Below are 16,222 nucleotides of genomic sequence, written 5' to 3'. Positions count from 1 at the left end.
CCTCGGAACCGGGCCAAAGCTCCCCGTGCACCGATCACAGGCTCAGGAAAACCCTGGGGGAGAGGATATCCCAATCACTGGGCCTTCCAGCAGCCCTGAACAAGCGCACGGTCTGAAACTTTCCTGAGTAATAACGTGTAATTGAAGGACCCAACAGTCAGGATTGCCGAGCGGTCAAAGGCGCTGCGTTCAGGTCTGGAGGCGTGGGTTCGAATCCCACTTCTGACATTCAGTGTTTTTAATTACAAACTCATTTGTTTTGACACCACTCTGAAGTGCTTTGGTACATCCATCTAACTTCATAAAATTACTCCATTTCAATTATAAACGGTGATATCAAAGTTACTTCCCAAACCAGGAAATGATCCCGGGTGGCTGTAGCGAAAGGAATGGTTTTGTGAAGCATTGAAAGGTGCCCTCTAAATATCTCTAAATAATAGAAGATTATGGGTTCATTAATGATGTTTTCCCGTGAAAGCAACATAAATTTTAAGGAACAGTAATCGACGAACATGGGGCTCAAACCCACGACCTTGAGATTAAGAGTCTCATGCTTTACCGACTGAGCTAGCCAGGCTTGTCAACATCGACTCTGTCAATCCCCTTCAGAATATTGTCCGTTTCAACGAGATCACCTCCAATTCTTCGAAACTCCAGAGAGAATCGGCATATTCGACACAATCTCTCATCATAGGACAGCCCTCTCATCCCAGGAATCAATCTGTTGAACCTCTGTTGCACCATCTCCAAGGCAAGTATATCCTTCCTTAGATAAGTACTATGGGCGAATATCCTTTTTTCTGCTGATTCTACGGTTGTATAAAAAGTTATTAAATTCAACAGTCGCTGGGTAAATATATTTGTATTTCCTTCAGTGTGCAATACATGTAGGTGCATTAATGTTGATTGAAACAATTATTCAGTATTTCACAGACTTGAATTATTTTTAATCAACTTGCTCTGTAACAATGCTTTCCCTGACTGAAAATCAAACCCTGACTGACCACAGCAATGAGAGCACCAAACCCTAACCACTAGACTACCAGGGAGCACTGTTTGCAGTTGCCCCATAGTACCGAATATATAGCCCACAGTACAAGAGTGAGGAAGTCTTGATACAATTGTACAGGGCCCTGGTGAGACCACACCTGGAGTACTGCACACAGTTTTGGGCTCCGTATCTGTGGAAGGATACACTTGCCTGGGAGGTGGTACAACAGAGGTTCACCAGTTTGATTCCTGGGATGAGAGGATTGTATTAAGTTGAGAGATTGTGTAGAATGGGACTATACTCTCTGGTTGTTTAGAAGAATGAGAGGTGATCTCATTGAAACACACAATATTCTGAAGGGGATTGACAGGGTAGATGCTGAGAGGTTTTATCCTCCGGTCTGGAGTGTCTAGAACCAGGGGACACAGTCTCAGGTTAAGGGGTCGGCCATTTAAGACAGAGATGAGGAGGAATTTCTTCACTCAGAGGGTTATGAATCTGTGGAATTCTCTGCTCCACAGGCCTGTGGATGCTGAGTCTCTGAATATATTCAAGGCTGCGTTAGATAGATTTTTGGAGTCTCAGGGAATCAAGGGATCGGGAGATCGAGCGGGAAAGTGGAGTTGAGATCGACGATCAGTCATGATCACATTGAATGGTGGAGCAGGCTTGAGGGGCCGTATGGCCTACTACTGCTTCGATTTCTTATGTTGTTACCTGTGCTGGCTCTGTGAAAGAAGGGTCCAATTAGTCCCATTCCCCAGCACCCTGCAAATGTTTCTTTTTCAACTATATTTCCCTTTGGAAAGTTAATATTAAATCTGCTTCCAAAACCCTGTCAGGCAGAAAAATATTCACATTAATTTTATACAGCCCCATGTTAGATAGTACTTTCCCTGCTTTGCATGTCATGCGTCGGCAAATGTATGGCAGATGAAGTATAATGTGGATAAATGTGAAGTTATCCACTTTGGTGGTAAAAACAGAGAGACAGACTATTATCTGTATGGTGACAGATTAGGAAAAGGGGAGGTGCAACGAGACCTGGGTGTCATGGTACATCAGTCATTGAAGGTTTGCATGCAGGTACAGCAGGCAATTAAGAAAGCAAATGGCATGTTGGCCTTCAGAGCGAGGGGATTTGAGTACAGGGCAAGGAAGTGTTCCTACAGTTGTACAGGGCATTGGTGAGGCCGAGCCTGGAGTATTGTGTACGGTTTTGGTCTCCTAACTTGAGGAAGGACATTCTTGCTATTGAGGGAGTGCAGTGAAGGTTCACCAGACTGATTCCCGGGATGGCGGGACTGACATATCAAGAAAGACTGGATCAACTGGGCTTGTATTCACTGGAGTTCAGAAGAATGAGAGGGGATCTCATAGAAACGTTTAAAATTCTGACGGGGTTAGACAGGTTAGATGCAGGAAGAATGTTCCCAATGTTGAGGAAGTCCAGAACCAGGGGTCACAGTCTAAGGATAAGGGGTAAGCCATTTAGGACCGAGATGATGAGAAACGTCTTCACCCAGACAGTGGTGAACCTGTTGAATTCTCTACCACAGAAAGTTGTTGAGGCCAATTCACTAAATATATTCAAAAACGAGTTAGATGTAGTCCATACTACTCGGGGGATCAAGGGGTATGGCGAGAAAGCAGAAATGTTGTTCTGAAGTTGTATGTTCAGTCATGAACTCATTGAATGGCGGTGCAGGCTCAAAGGGCCGAATGGCCTACTCCTGCACCTATTTTCTATGTTTCTATGTTTCTATGAATTATTATCTTGTCTCATTTTACACACTGCATTTTTGACATTGCTTTAAAATGTTTGGTGCCTGTGACACCAGCCATCGTTAGATTTAGTCACACACCATCCTGACTTGCAAATATATTGGTCGTTCCTTCATCGTCAATGGGTTAAAAGTCTCGAACTCCCTCCCCAACAGCTCTGTGGGAGCACCATTCCACACGGACTGCAGCGGTTCAAGATGGTGGTTCACCACCACCTTCTCTAGTGCAATTAGGGTTGGGCAAGAAATTCTGGCCTTGCCAGTGACACCCAGATCCTGTGAACTAATATAATGAAACACTATTTTAGGAATCTGGTTCTAAATATTATTTGCTGACGACACCAGGAATCTGGGGCAACTTTTGTCAAATTGGGCTCAAAACTGGAGCGGTAATTCCTACCGTGCACAGAAAATAGAATCAGTACTAAAGATAAAATCACATGGTGCTCATTTTCAGAATCAACGTAGTAAGATTTGAAATAAAGTGAAAGAATTTCACAGTGAAAGGATTTGGAAATTAAATTTGACTTGTATTTCGCTCTTTAATTAAACTTTGTGGCATCTGTCTGCCATTCATGTCTCTGTTGAATAAGGAAGGAGGGGTTTGACATTGACCAGACTGCACTGTTCCTGATATTTGTGGCTCATCGTTTACAATGAGATGTTTCTTAACTATTGGTCAGTGCCCACTTTAGCTCAACCGTTGCTTCGTAGTGCCAACTTTGTGAAAAGTTTGAATTTGTCTTAATGCACTTGCTGCCTGGTGTTTTTGTTGTCATTTTCAATCCCCTTCTTTCGCACTGAAACAAATTGTAACCGTGTTTTTAAATTAGCAGTGCGAGATTTTTTGCAGGGCATATTTAAATGCTTCACAAAATCTTTCCCATCAGTTCAGTTATCAGGGTTCGATTCCCAGTTAGGGAAGTAATTTTGCTACCACTAAGTGAAGTAATTTAATTAAATTACATAGATGACTCAAAGCACTTCAGACTGGTGTCAAAACAAATGCGTTGATCATTAGAAATAAGGAATGTCAGAAGTTGGACTTGAGTTTCTGGGATGGAGTATAAATAATCCTCTGTGCACTGGAACTGGGAAGGGTGAATAATTAATGAGCTATTTCCGGGTTTGAAATGCGGCTTAGATCTGCTGGTATTAACCGATAGCATTGTTGAGCAGAATGAAAGAAATGCTAACATGATCACTGAGGGTCAGTCGAAACTTCAACAACTTCATTTTAATAATTTGTGAAACTTTAATCATTGAGGAAGTTTTATTCCCTTTCTGATTTTACACACTCTGTATTTTAGGAGACTGGTTTTAAATGTTCATTGTTCATCATGGAATCAGAGAAGTTTACAGGACGGAAGGAGGCCATTGTCGCATGAGCAATGGACATTGAAAAACAGTTTTTGTTACAAAAATAACATTTTCATTTGGGCTCAAACCAAGGTGTGAGGCGAATATGATAACCGCTTCACTAAAGAAACTGCTGCTTAGTGCAGTACCCAGAGAGAAGTGATCAGCGACAAGCTGAAATGCTGAATCTGTTTCTGCAAAAAATTCCTTTCACAAACATTTCTCTGACCGAAACTGCACAAAACAAAAATGCTCCTTTCAAATGTGCGAATTATTTTCGTTATACTTTTATTTTGCTTTCATGAGGTAACATAATTAATTAATCGATAATCTTCTTTTTCACAATGAAAGAAATGCTAACTGAGAGAAAGTCAATCCATCAATAATTTGTTCTGTGCTCTGCATGTTTGTAATGTCGCCAAGTTTGCTGATGATACAAAGATAGGTCGGAAAGCAAGTTGTGAGGAGGACACAAACAATCTGCAAAGCGATATTGATAGGCTCAGTGGGTGGGCAGAAATTTGTCAGATGGAGTATAATGTGGGAAATATGAGGTTATCCACTGTGGTAGCAAAAAAAATAATAAAATGTCAAATAATTATTTAAATGGGGAGAGATTACGAAATGCTGCGGTGCAGAGGGACCTGGGGGTCCTTGTACATGGAATACAAAAGGTTAGTATGCAGGTACAGCAAGTAATTAGGAAGGCCAATGGAATGTTAGTCTTAATTACAAGGGGGATGGTTTATAAAATCAGGGAAATCCTGCTACAACTGTACAATTGTGAGACGACCAAGTGCAGAAGCTCGAAAGGAATATAAGAAGTGCAGGGGTGCAATTAAAAAATATATCAGGAAAGCAAAGAGAGAGCATGAAAGAATGTTGACAAGTAAAATCAGGAAAAACACAAACACAAAGACATTAAGTGTAAGAGGATAATGAGAGAAAGGTTGAGCCTATTAGAGACCACAAAGGAAATCTGTGTGTGGAGGCAGAAGACGTGGCTATGATTCTTAATCGATACTTTGCCTCTTTTTCACAAAAGAGAGGGGCTGTTGATGTAGCACTTCAAAGACCGGACCTTGTCCGGGTGAAATGTGCCCGCACTGTCTCAGTTGCTTTTCTACCGAGACTACCTCTGGTTCTTCCAATGAGTCGAGTCGAGTAGGTCTTAATTCAACATCAGCTCTTTATTTCTCCAGCATATGCACGATGTTTTATAAATATATTAAGAGCAAGAGGATAACTAAAGAAAGGGTGGGGCCTATTAGATACCATGAGGGTAATCGGTGTGTGGAGGCGGAAGATGTGGAGATGGTTCTCAATGAATACTTTGCGTCTGTTTTCACAAAAGAGAGGGGCGATGCAGACACTACTATCGAGGAGAAGAAAGGTGAAATATTAGATGAAATAAACACAGTGAGAGATGAGGTATTAAGGGGTTTAGCAGCTCTGAAAGTGGATATCCCCAGGCCTGGATGAAATGCATCCCAGGCTGTTAAGTGAAGCAAAAGAGGAAATAGCAGAGGCTTTGACCATCGTTTTCCAATCCTCTCTAGTTTCAGGTGTGGTGCCAGAGGATTGGAGGGCAGCTAACGTTGTACCTTTGTTTAAGAAGGAAGAAAGGGATAGACCGAGTTATTACAGGCCAGTCAGCCTAACCTCGGTGGTGGGTAAATTATTGGAAAAAAACTAAAGGACAGGATAAATCTTCACTTAGAAAGACACGGATTCATCAACGACAGTCAGTCCAGATTTGTTAAGGGAAGGTCGTGTCTGACTAACTTGATTGAATTTTTTGGGGTGGTAACCAGGAGGGTCGATGAAGGCAAAGCATATGATGTAGTGTGTATGGATTGTAGCAAAGCTTTTGATAAGGTCCCACATGGCAGACTGGTCACAAAAGTAAAAGCCCATGGAATCCAGGGCAAAGTGGCAAGTTGGATCCAAAACTGGCTCGGAGGCAGGAAGCAAAGGGGAATGGTTGATGGGTGTTTTGAGACTAGAAAGATTTTTCCAGTGGGGTTCCGCAGGGCTCAGTACTCGGACCGTTGCTTTTTGTGATTTACATCAATGATCTACACTTGAATATAGGGGTTATGATTCAGAAGTTTGCAGATGATACTAAAATCTGCGGTGTGGTTGATAATGAAGAAGAAAGCTGCGGAATGCAGGAGGAAATCAATCAACTGGTCAGGTGGGCAGAACAGTGGCAAATGGAATTTAATCCGGAGAAGTGTGAGGTCATGCATTTTGGGAGGGCTAACAAGGAAAGGGAATACACATTAAATGGTAGGACACTGAGAAGTGCAGAGGAACAAAGGGACATAAGAACACAAGAACATAAGAAATAGGAGCAGGAGTAGGCCATACGGCCCCTCGAGCCTGCTCCACCATTTAATATGATCATGGCTGCTCCGATCATGGACTGGGTCCACTTACCTGCCCGCTCCACATAACCCCTTATTCCCTTATAGTTTAAGAAATTGTCTACATCTGTCTTAAATTTATTCAACGACCCAGCTTCCATAGCTCTCTGGGGCAGCGAATTCCACAGATTTACAACCCTCTGAGAGAAGAAATTTCTCCTCATCTCAGTTTTCAATGGGCGGCCCCTTATTCGAAGATTATGCCTCCTAGTTCTAGTCTCCCCAATCAGTGGAAACATCCTCTCTGCATCCATCTTGTCAAGCACCCTCATAATCTTATACGTTTCGATAAGGTCACCTCTCATTCTTCGGAATTCCAATGAGTAGAGGCCCAACCTACTCAACCTTTCCTCATAAGTCAACCCCCTCATCTCCGGAATCAACCTAGTGAACCTTCTCTGAACTGCCTCCAAAGCAAGTATATCCTTTCGTAAATATGGAAACCAAAACTGCACGCAGTATTCCAGGTGTGGCCTCACCAATACCCTCTATAACTACAGCAAGACTTCCCTGCTTTTATACTCCATCTCCTTTGCAATAAAGGCCAAGATTCCATTGGCTTTCCTGATCATAAATTTAATTTAAGACAGAGCTAGACAGTTTCTTAACTGATAAGGAAATAAGGGGTTATGGGGAGCAGGCAGAGAAGTGGACCTGAGCCCATGTTCGGATCAGTCATGATCGTATTAAATGGAGGAGCAGGCTCGAGGGGCCGTATCTCCTACTCCTGCTCCTATTTCTTATGTTATGTTCTTATCACTTGCTGTACCTGCATACTAACCTTTTGTGTTTCATGCAAAATTACCACAGGTCCCACTGTACTGCAGCACTTTGCAATCTTTCTCCACTTAAATAATAACTTGCTCTTTGATTTTTTTTCTGCCAATGTTCATAACCTCACACTTTCCAACATTGTACTCCATCTGCCAAATGTTTGCTCACTCACTTAGCCTGTTTATGTCCTTTTGAAGATTTTTTGTATCCTCGTCACACAATGCTTTTCCTCCCATCTTTTATCATCAGCATACTTGGCAATGTTGCACTCGATCCCTTTTCCCAAGTCATTAATATAGATTGTAAATAGTTGGGGCCCCAGCATCGATCCCTGCGGCATCCAACTAATTACTGATTGCCAAACCGAGAATAAACCATTTATCCCGACTCTCTGTATTCTGTTAGTTAGCCAATCCTCCATCCATGCTAATATATTACCCCCAACCCCGTGAAATTTTATCTTGTGCAGTAACCTTTTATGTGGCACCTTGTCAAAATGCTTTCTCGAAGTCAAAATACATCACATCCACGAGTTCCCTTTATCCACCCTGTTCATTACATCCTCAAAGAATTAATAATTGCTGTAATCACCATGAATACCTCTACATTCTGTGATAGACCGAGCTTACAGACTATCTGGCTTCTCCTGCCCTTTGCCGGGCACGTGTTCCGGGTTTAATTTTACAAACTGGGTGAGTTTGCTGATCGCGGGGAGACAGTAGGAGCCTCTGTGGCCCCACTGTGAGGATGTGGAAGTGAACACGGTGGCTGGGTGATCCGTGACATTTCTGTAAAGGGCAGCGGAGGAGAAGGATTGAGAGCTTTCAGTGTGGGACAGAAGTTGTTTAAGGTGAGCCAACACATTCCTGATCAGCACAGAGGGAGCTCACTGGTCAGCTCCCCTTTGTTGCGGTTGCTGTGCCAGAGATTTCTGTAGTACAGCGGTTATCACGTTTTCTTTACATGAGACAGGACCCTGGTTCAAACCTGGCCACGAACTTTATGTTTAAACTTGCTATAGAGGAACAATCAGAGGCGAGTTTATTCACCTGGCAAATGCTGCCTGATCTGCAGAGATTTCCAGCATTTTCTGTTTTTATTTGCTATTTATTCTCCTGGCAAAAGGGCTCCCTTATTCCTTTATTGCACTTTATTTCACTTCAATTAATAGATAACTTTCAGTGAGAGAAAACGGATCCACCGGGGACCTTTCGTGTGTGAGGCCAACGTGATATCCGCTACACTACAACCAATCAAAGAGTGAGAAACCACTGAATATAAAGGATGAGCTCACAAATATCAGGGGCGGTGCAGTCTGGTCAACGTCAGACCCTCCTTTCTTATTCAGCAGAGGCATGAACGGGAGTCAGATGCCACAAAGTTAAATTAAAGACATAAATACAAGTAACACTTCCAAATATTGTCACTGTAAAATTATTTCACTTTATTTGAAATCCTACTGCATTGAATCTGAAAATGAGCACCGTGGGATTTTATTCTCACTACTGATTCTATTTTCTGTGCACGGTAGGATTAACCGGTGCTGTTAAATTTGACAAAAGTTGCCCCAGATTCCTGGTGTTATCGGCAATGAAGGTTTTGAACCAGAATCCTAAAATACAGTGTGTAAAATGGGTTAATATGCAGAAGAACATAAGAACATAAGAAATAGGAGCAGGAGTCGGCCATACGCCCCTCGAGCCTGCTCCGCCATTTAAAACGATCATGGCCGATGCGATCATGGATTCAGGTCCACTTCTCTGCCCGCTCCCCAAAGCACAGGACAAATGATTGAAGTATCTGACTGTCCCTCAGTTAGCATTTCTTTCATTGTGCAAAAGAAGGTGAGGGGTTAATTAATTATGCTTTCCCGTGAAAGCAACACAAATGTTTCAGAAAAAAACATACGGTGACTGGTAGGTGAGCGCTGCTTCTGACACCTGGTGGGAATGGGCGGGGATTTTAAAGCCACTTGTATTGTGAAACCTTCATATAGACGAACATCCCACACTTTCTGTGTAGACAACGTGGCGCAATGGTAGCGTGTCTGACTCCAGATCAGAAGGTTGCGTGTTCAAATCATGTCGGAGTCACTGTATTTTTGGAAATTGTTCTTCCAGAATTAATATTTTCTTAGCTGTTTGGCAATAACCAGACCCTTGCTCCAAGGTCAGTCTCACTGTTTCCCTGGCGTCAGGCAGAGATACGCCTGCTGCCACATTTATTTCATGTGACAGGACAAAACAGTTCAAAATCAACCTGCCGGTGGCCACACCTCGCACTGAATAGTCAGGATGGCCGAGCGGTCTAAGGTGCTGTTCGCAGTCTCCTCTGGAGGTGTGGATTTGAATCTGACATTTCTTACTTTTAATCATTAAGTGAAACTCATTGTTTGACACCACGACTAACTCCGAAAAACTGGGATTCAGCAGTTCACCTGCTCGCTTCACATATCCGTCTGACCTGGTGCTGAAAGTGGAGATGTTTCCACAGTGTCGCGGTTCACATGTTTGCCTCACAAGTGAAAGCTCACTGGGCGGGAATGTTTTCTGTAGCTTTCTCCTCATGCATGCTCAGGGGAGAGTTTGTTCTCCTTTGAAAGGTCATAAGATCATAAGCATGGAAGGATTCGGGGCCGGAGTAGGGCATTCGGCCCCACAAGCCTGGTCCACTATTGAAGAAGATCCTGGCAGTTCCTCGACAACAAGTTTAAACATCTGGTTATGTTCCTAACATCATTTGAACCGCAGTGTTTCCGTAGCATCGTTGTTATCACGTTCGCTTCACACGCGAAAGGATCCCGGGCGGAACGTGATTTTTGAGACTATTTTTGCTGTGAAATAAATTGAACAAATGTCGCCCCAGATTCCTTGTCACAAGAGCAATAAACATTATAAACCAGTCTCCTACATACAGAGTGTTATGTCTTGAATAAAAAATCTGACCAGATACTGCAAACTGAAAGTAAGGTGTGACCGTCGTCCTTTATTACAAGTCTCCAGTGTGCCTCTCCAACCTGTGTCGCCTCCTGATGTACAGGTGGGATCCCTTGGGACTCCAGTGGATGAGCCCTCTTGATGGTTAAACAAGGTATTTACAGGTTTATATATGTAACAACACTCCCCCCGCACCGCTCCCCCCAGCCTCCCCAAAGTAAGCAGTGTAACTATTTACAATTTGAATCAATCTGTGGCCTTCCTTTCCCTGGTTGAACGTCTCAATGCAAATGCTGGTTTTGGTGAGTCATTTGTTGGGCCCTCGCTGGCCTGCTGGGCGTGGTGAGTCCTGTTGGGCTGCTGCGGGTGATGGGTTCTGCTTCGTGGTCAACCGCTGGGTTGATTGCCACTTGTGTGTGTGTTGGAGGAGCGAAAAAGGTCGAGTCTATTGTGGGTTGTTCTGGATAGTCCGTGAATCTGAGTTTGGTTTGGTCCAAGTGTTTCCTGCAGGTGAGTCCATATGAAAGTTTGACCAGGAACAACCTACTCCCCTCTTTGGCCACGACAGTGCTGGGAAGCAACTTGGGACCTTGTCCATAGTTAAACATAAATACAGGAAAATTAATCTCGACTTCACGTGACACATTTGCTTGATCATGATATGTATTCTCTTGAAGCCGCCTGCTCTCTACCTGTTTGTGTAGATCAGGGTGGACTAACGAGAGCCTTGTCTTAAGTGCCCTTTTCATGAGCAGTTCCGCGGAGGGAACCCCAGTAAGCGAGTGGGGTCTTGTGCGGTAACTAAGCAGGACTCGGGATCGGTGACTCTGCAGTGAGCCCTCAGTTACGCTCTTCAAGCTCTGCTTGATTGCTGCACTGCTCTCTCTGTCTGACCATTAGATGTTGGTTTAAACGGAGCAGATGTGACATGTTTGATCCCATTGCGTGTCATGAACTCTTTGAACTCAGCACTGGTGAAGCACAGCCCATTGTCACTGACAAGAACGTAAGGCAGGCCGTGCATGGCAAACATGATCCGCAAGCTTTCAATGGTGGCAGCGGACATCATCTCACATTCAATCCACTTGGAGTACGCATCTACAACCACAAGGAACATTTTACCCAAGAACGGGCCTGCATAGTCGACGTGTACCCTAGACCACGGTTTGGAGGGCCAAGACCAAAAACTTAGCAGCGCCTCCCTGGGTACATTGCTTAACTGCGAGGATGTATTACATCTGTGAACGCAGGACTCTAAGTCCGCATCGATACCGGGCCACCACATGTGGGATCTGGCTATCGCTTTCGTCATTACAATGCCTGGGTGGGTACTGTGGAGATCACTAATGAAAGTGTCCCTGTCCTTTATTGGCACCACTACTTGATACAGTCTGCCTGTATGGACATTTTATCTCTGCGCCGCTGGTACGGCTTTATTTCTTCCTGCATCTCCAACGGAACACCAGACCAACTCCCGTGGAGCACACCGTTTTTTACTAAGGACAATGAGGGATCCTGGCTCATCTCGGTTCTAATCTGTCGGGCGGTAACAGGTGATTGCTCGCTCTCGAATGCTTCTATTACCTTAACTAAATCTGGGGGCTGTGCCATCTCCACCCCTGTGGTGGGCAATGGCAGCCTACTGAGAGCATCGGCACAGTTTTCTATGCCTGGTCTGTGGCGGATGGCGTAGTTGTTTGCGGACAATGTGGGCGCCCATCTCTGGATGCGGGCCGATGCATCTGTATTCATCCCCTTACTTTCAGAAAAGAGGGATATAAGTGGCTTATGGTCAGTTTCCAAATCAAATTTGAGTCCAAACAGATATTGATGCATTTTTTTACTCCATAAACACATGTTCACACTTCTTTTTCGATCATGCTGTAGGCCCTCTCAGCCATAGACAGACTCCTGGATGTATAAGTAACCAGTTGCAATTTCCCAGATTCATGAGCTTGATGCAATACACACTCAACATCGTATGACGACGCATCACATGCTAGCACCAAACGCTTACATGCATCATACAGCACAAGCAATTTGGTTGAGTATAACAGTTTTCTAGCTTTTACAACGGCATTTTCTTGGCTTTTACCCCATACCCATTCGTTTTCTTTATGCAGTAAAGCGTGCATTGGTTCTAACAGTGTTCTGAGACCCGGTAAGAAGTTACGAAAGTCGTTCAGGAGTCCTGGAAATGACCGCAGCTCCGTCACGTTCTGTGGCCTTGGTGTGTTGTCGATTGCCTCCATCTACGAATCGGTGGGCCTGATGCTGTCCGCCGCAATTCTTCTCCCCAGGAACTCCACTTCAGGCGCCAGGACAACGCACTTCGATCATTTTAACCTTTGCCCCACGCGATTAAATCGACTAAGAACCTCCTCCAGGGTCTGCAGATGCTCATCTGTGTTCCGACCTGTAACCAAGATGTTGTCCTGGAAGACCACGGTGCGTGGGACCAAATTCAGTAAGCTTTCCATGTTTCTCTGGAATATCGCCGCGGCTGATCGAATCCCAAATGGGCATCTGTTGTGAATGAAGAGACCTTTTTGCGTGTTGATGCAGGTGAGGCCCTTCGATGATTCCTCCAGCTGCTGCGTCATGTAGGCTGAGGTCAAGTCCAGCTTCGTGAACGTCTTTCCTCCACCAGCGTCGCAAAAAGGTTGTCTGCATTTGGTAGTGGGTATTGATCCTGAAGGGAGAAACATTTGATAGTTACTTTGTAATCACCACAGAATCTGACGGTGCCTTCGCCCTTGAGGACTGGAATAATCGGACTGGTCCGCTCGTTGAATTCGATCCGCAAAATGATGCCCTCTCGTTGCAGCCTGTCCAGCTCGATCTCCACCCTCTCTCTCATCATGTACGGTACAGCTCTCGCTTTGTGATGGATAGGTCGCGCCCCGGGGAATTAGGTGGATCTGCACTTTTGCTCTTTGTAACTTCACGATGCCTGGTTCGAACAACGAGGGGAATTTGTTTAAGACCTGGGCAGACGAAATGTTGTCGACGGGCGAGAGCACTCGGATGTCGTTCCAGTTCCAGCGTATATTCCCCAGCCAGCTCCTGCCGAGCAGCGTGGGGCCATCGCCCGGTACCACCCAGAGTGGTAACTTGTGTATCGCTCCGTCGTAGGAGACCTTTACAGTAGCACTGCCGATTACGGGAATCAGTTCATTTGTGTAAGTTCTCAGTTTGGTGCGAATGAGAGTCAGGACTGGCCTTGAGGCCTTGCTGCACCACAATTTATCGAAAGTCTTTCTGCTCATAATGGAATGTCTCGTGCCCGTGTCTCGCTCCATTGACACCGGGAGTCCATTTAGCTCAACCTTCAGCATTATCGGGGGCACTTTGTGGTAAATGTATGCACGCCATATACCTCTACCTCCTCGGTCTGATGCTCTGGTTCGCTGTGATCAGCCGTGGATCTGCCCTCCTCTGCAACATGGTGGTTTGCAGGATTAGCAGGGTTTGCAGCTTGCCTGCACATTCGTTGCAGGTGTCCCATTGTTCCACAGCCCTTGCAAACGTATCCTTTGAAGCGGCATGAATGGAAACGATGATCACCCCCGCAGCGGCAACAAGGTGTTAATGGCGTTGCATTCATCGCCCTTGATGGTGGACTCTGAGACATCTGCAGACGTACAGCTGCAGGCATGTGAGGCCTGCCCTGTACGTAACGATTTGAAAACAACATTACTTTGTTCACAGTACTTGTACAGCACTCGTGTGCTGAGAGATTCTTTGGTATTGTCACTGGTGGCGATGAACGCTTGGGCTATCGCTATGGCTTTACTCAAGGTTGGGGTCTCGACTGTCAAAATTAGTTTACGAAGTATTTCTTCATGGCCAATGCCAAGTACAAAGAAGTCCCTGAGCATGTGCTCCAAATGTCCTTCAAATTCCAAATGCCTGCAAGGTGTCTTTGCTCGATGTCATAGCTCGCCACTTCCTGGCCTTCAGACCTTTTGCACATGTCGAACCGGAACCTCGCCATCAGAACGCTTTCCTTCAGGTTAAGATGCTCCCGGACCAGTGTGCACAAATCAACATACGATTTCTCTGTGCGTTTCGCTGGAGCAAGCAGCTTTTGTATGAGGCCATAAGATGGTGCCCCGCAAACAGTGAGGTGAATCGCCCTTCCTTTGGCAGCATTCGCTTCTCCTTCCAGCTCGCTGGCCACGAAGTATTGGTCGAGTCGCTCCACTAAGATTTCCCAATCATCTCCCTCCGAAAATTTCTCCAGGATGCCCATTGGTCTCTGCATCGTTGCGGTGGGGTTCGTCATCTGTATCTCATCGCCAGTTGTAGTGCATGAATAAAGAGCCTGACCAGATACTGTGAGCTCAAAGTAATTTGTGACCGTAGTCTTTTCTTGCAGGTCTCCAGAGTGCTTCTCCAGCCTGTGAGGCCTCCTTAAGTACAAGTGCTCCCAAGGGATTGTGGGATCTCTTGGGACTCCAGGGGATGAGCCCTCTGGTGCTTAAACAAGGTATTTACAGGTTGACATACATAACACTTGTTTGCATAAGTTCCATGCAAATTGAAAGGGCTCATTCGGTATTTAAAGGTGGAATCTCTCGCAAATTGCCATTAACAACCTTGAACTGAGAATCATACCCCGGACCAACGAAACGACTGCTTGACAAGAATGGCGATAAAGTGTAACCATTATAAAAGCATGTTATTGTGTGTATCTATTCTTTGTAGCCGGAGCACATGAGACCGAATCAGTGACTTTGCTTTTTCGACCTGTCTTCTGAAGCGCCGCACGGTCCCACTCCGACAGTCAATGAGCTGTTGGGACGTTAGTGTATCCAGGCTGTGGGTGGCCACCCCGAGCGCAGCAGAGGGGTTTCTGCATTAGTTCTGGGTGGGGACAGTATCTTTCCCCTTCTCTCTTCCTCTTGACTCTAACGTTGTGCTTTGATTTCTCAATTTATTCCTCGTCTCAGTTTCTAGTGTTTAAAAGGGAACAAACGATGAGATGGGTTTCACTGTAGAAAATAATTTCTCTCACTTAAATTTAGACGTGCTACCGTTGCGCCCTGAGGTCTCGGCAGCTAGCCGTTGATATTCACGGTCATATATAAATATATATAAATATATCTACATGTATCGTAGCTGTTCCCTGGTGGTCGAGGGGTTAAGATCCGGCGGACTAACCTGGGAACGATACTCGATCAATTCGTCAAATAAATATAAATGAGGTCTGTGAGACGATTAGTAATTTCTGTAATCACCATGAATAACCCCATTACTTTCTGTTATGGACCGAACTTACAGATTCTCTTGTTTCTCCTGCCCGTTGCTGGACACGTGTTCCGGGTTTAATTTTGAGTTCGCTGATCGCAGGGAGACAGTAGGAGCCTCTGTGGCCCCACTGTGAGGATGTGGAAGTGAACACGGTGGCTGGGTGATCCGTGACATTTCTGTAAAGGGCAGTGGAGGAGAAGGATTGAGAACTTTCAGTGTGGAAGAGAAGTTGTTTAAGGTGAGCCAACACATTCCCGATCAGCACAGAGGGAGCTCACTGGTCAGCTCCCCTCTGTTGGGGCCGCTGTGCCAGAGGTTTCCGTAGTGTAGCGGTTATCATTTTTGCTTTACGCGTGAAAGATCCCTGGTTCAATCCCGGGCGGAAACATTATGTTTAAAGTTGCTATAGTGTAACAATCCGAAGCGAGTTTAGTTTCTTGACAAATGCTGCCTGACCAGCTGAGATTTCCAGCAATTGCTGTTTTTATTTGCTATTTATTCTCCCGGCAAAAGGGATCCCTTATTCCTGAATTGCTCTTTATTTCACTTCAATAAATAGATAACTTTCAGTGAGAGAAAACGGATCCACCGGGGACCTTTCGCGTGTGAGGCCAACGTGATATCCGCTACACTGCAGCCCATCAAAGGGCGAGAAACCACTGAATATAAAGGATGAGCTCACAAATATCAGGG

At 45.0% G+C, this 16,222-nt stretch overlaps 2 non-coding genes across 2 annotated transcripts; one reads left to right on the top strand and one right to left on the bottom strand.

The window, feature by feature from the left end:
* Positions 1 to 504: 504 nt before the first annotated feature.
* Positions 505 to 582, bottom strand: trnak-cuu (transfer RNA lysine (anticodon CUU)). Its single transcript has one exon. It is a non-coding gene; the product is annotated as a tRNA-Lys (tRNA).
* Positions 583 to 15,844: 15,262 nt separating this feature from the next.
* Positions 15,845 to 15,917, top strand: trnav-uac (transfer RNA valine (anticodon UAC)). Its single transcript has one exon. It is a non-coding gene; the product is annotated as a tRNA-Val (tRNA).
* The last annotated feature ends 305 nt before the right edge of the window (positions 15,918 to 16,222 follow it).

Source organism: Pristiophorus japonicus, unplaced genomic scaffold, assembly GCF_044704955.1.
Source record: "Pristiophorus japonicus isolate sPriJap1 unplaced genomic scaffold, sPriJap1.hap1 HAP1_SCAFFOLD_130, whole genome shotgun sequence".
Classification (NCBI taxonomy): domain Eukaryota; kingdom Metazoa; phylum Chordata; class Chondrichthyes; family Pristiophoridae; genus Pristiophorus; species Pristiophorus japonicus.
This window is presented reverse-complemented; position numbering and strand designations above follow the sequence as displayed.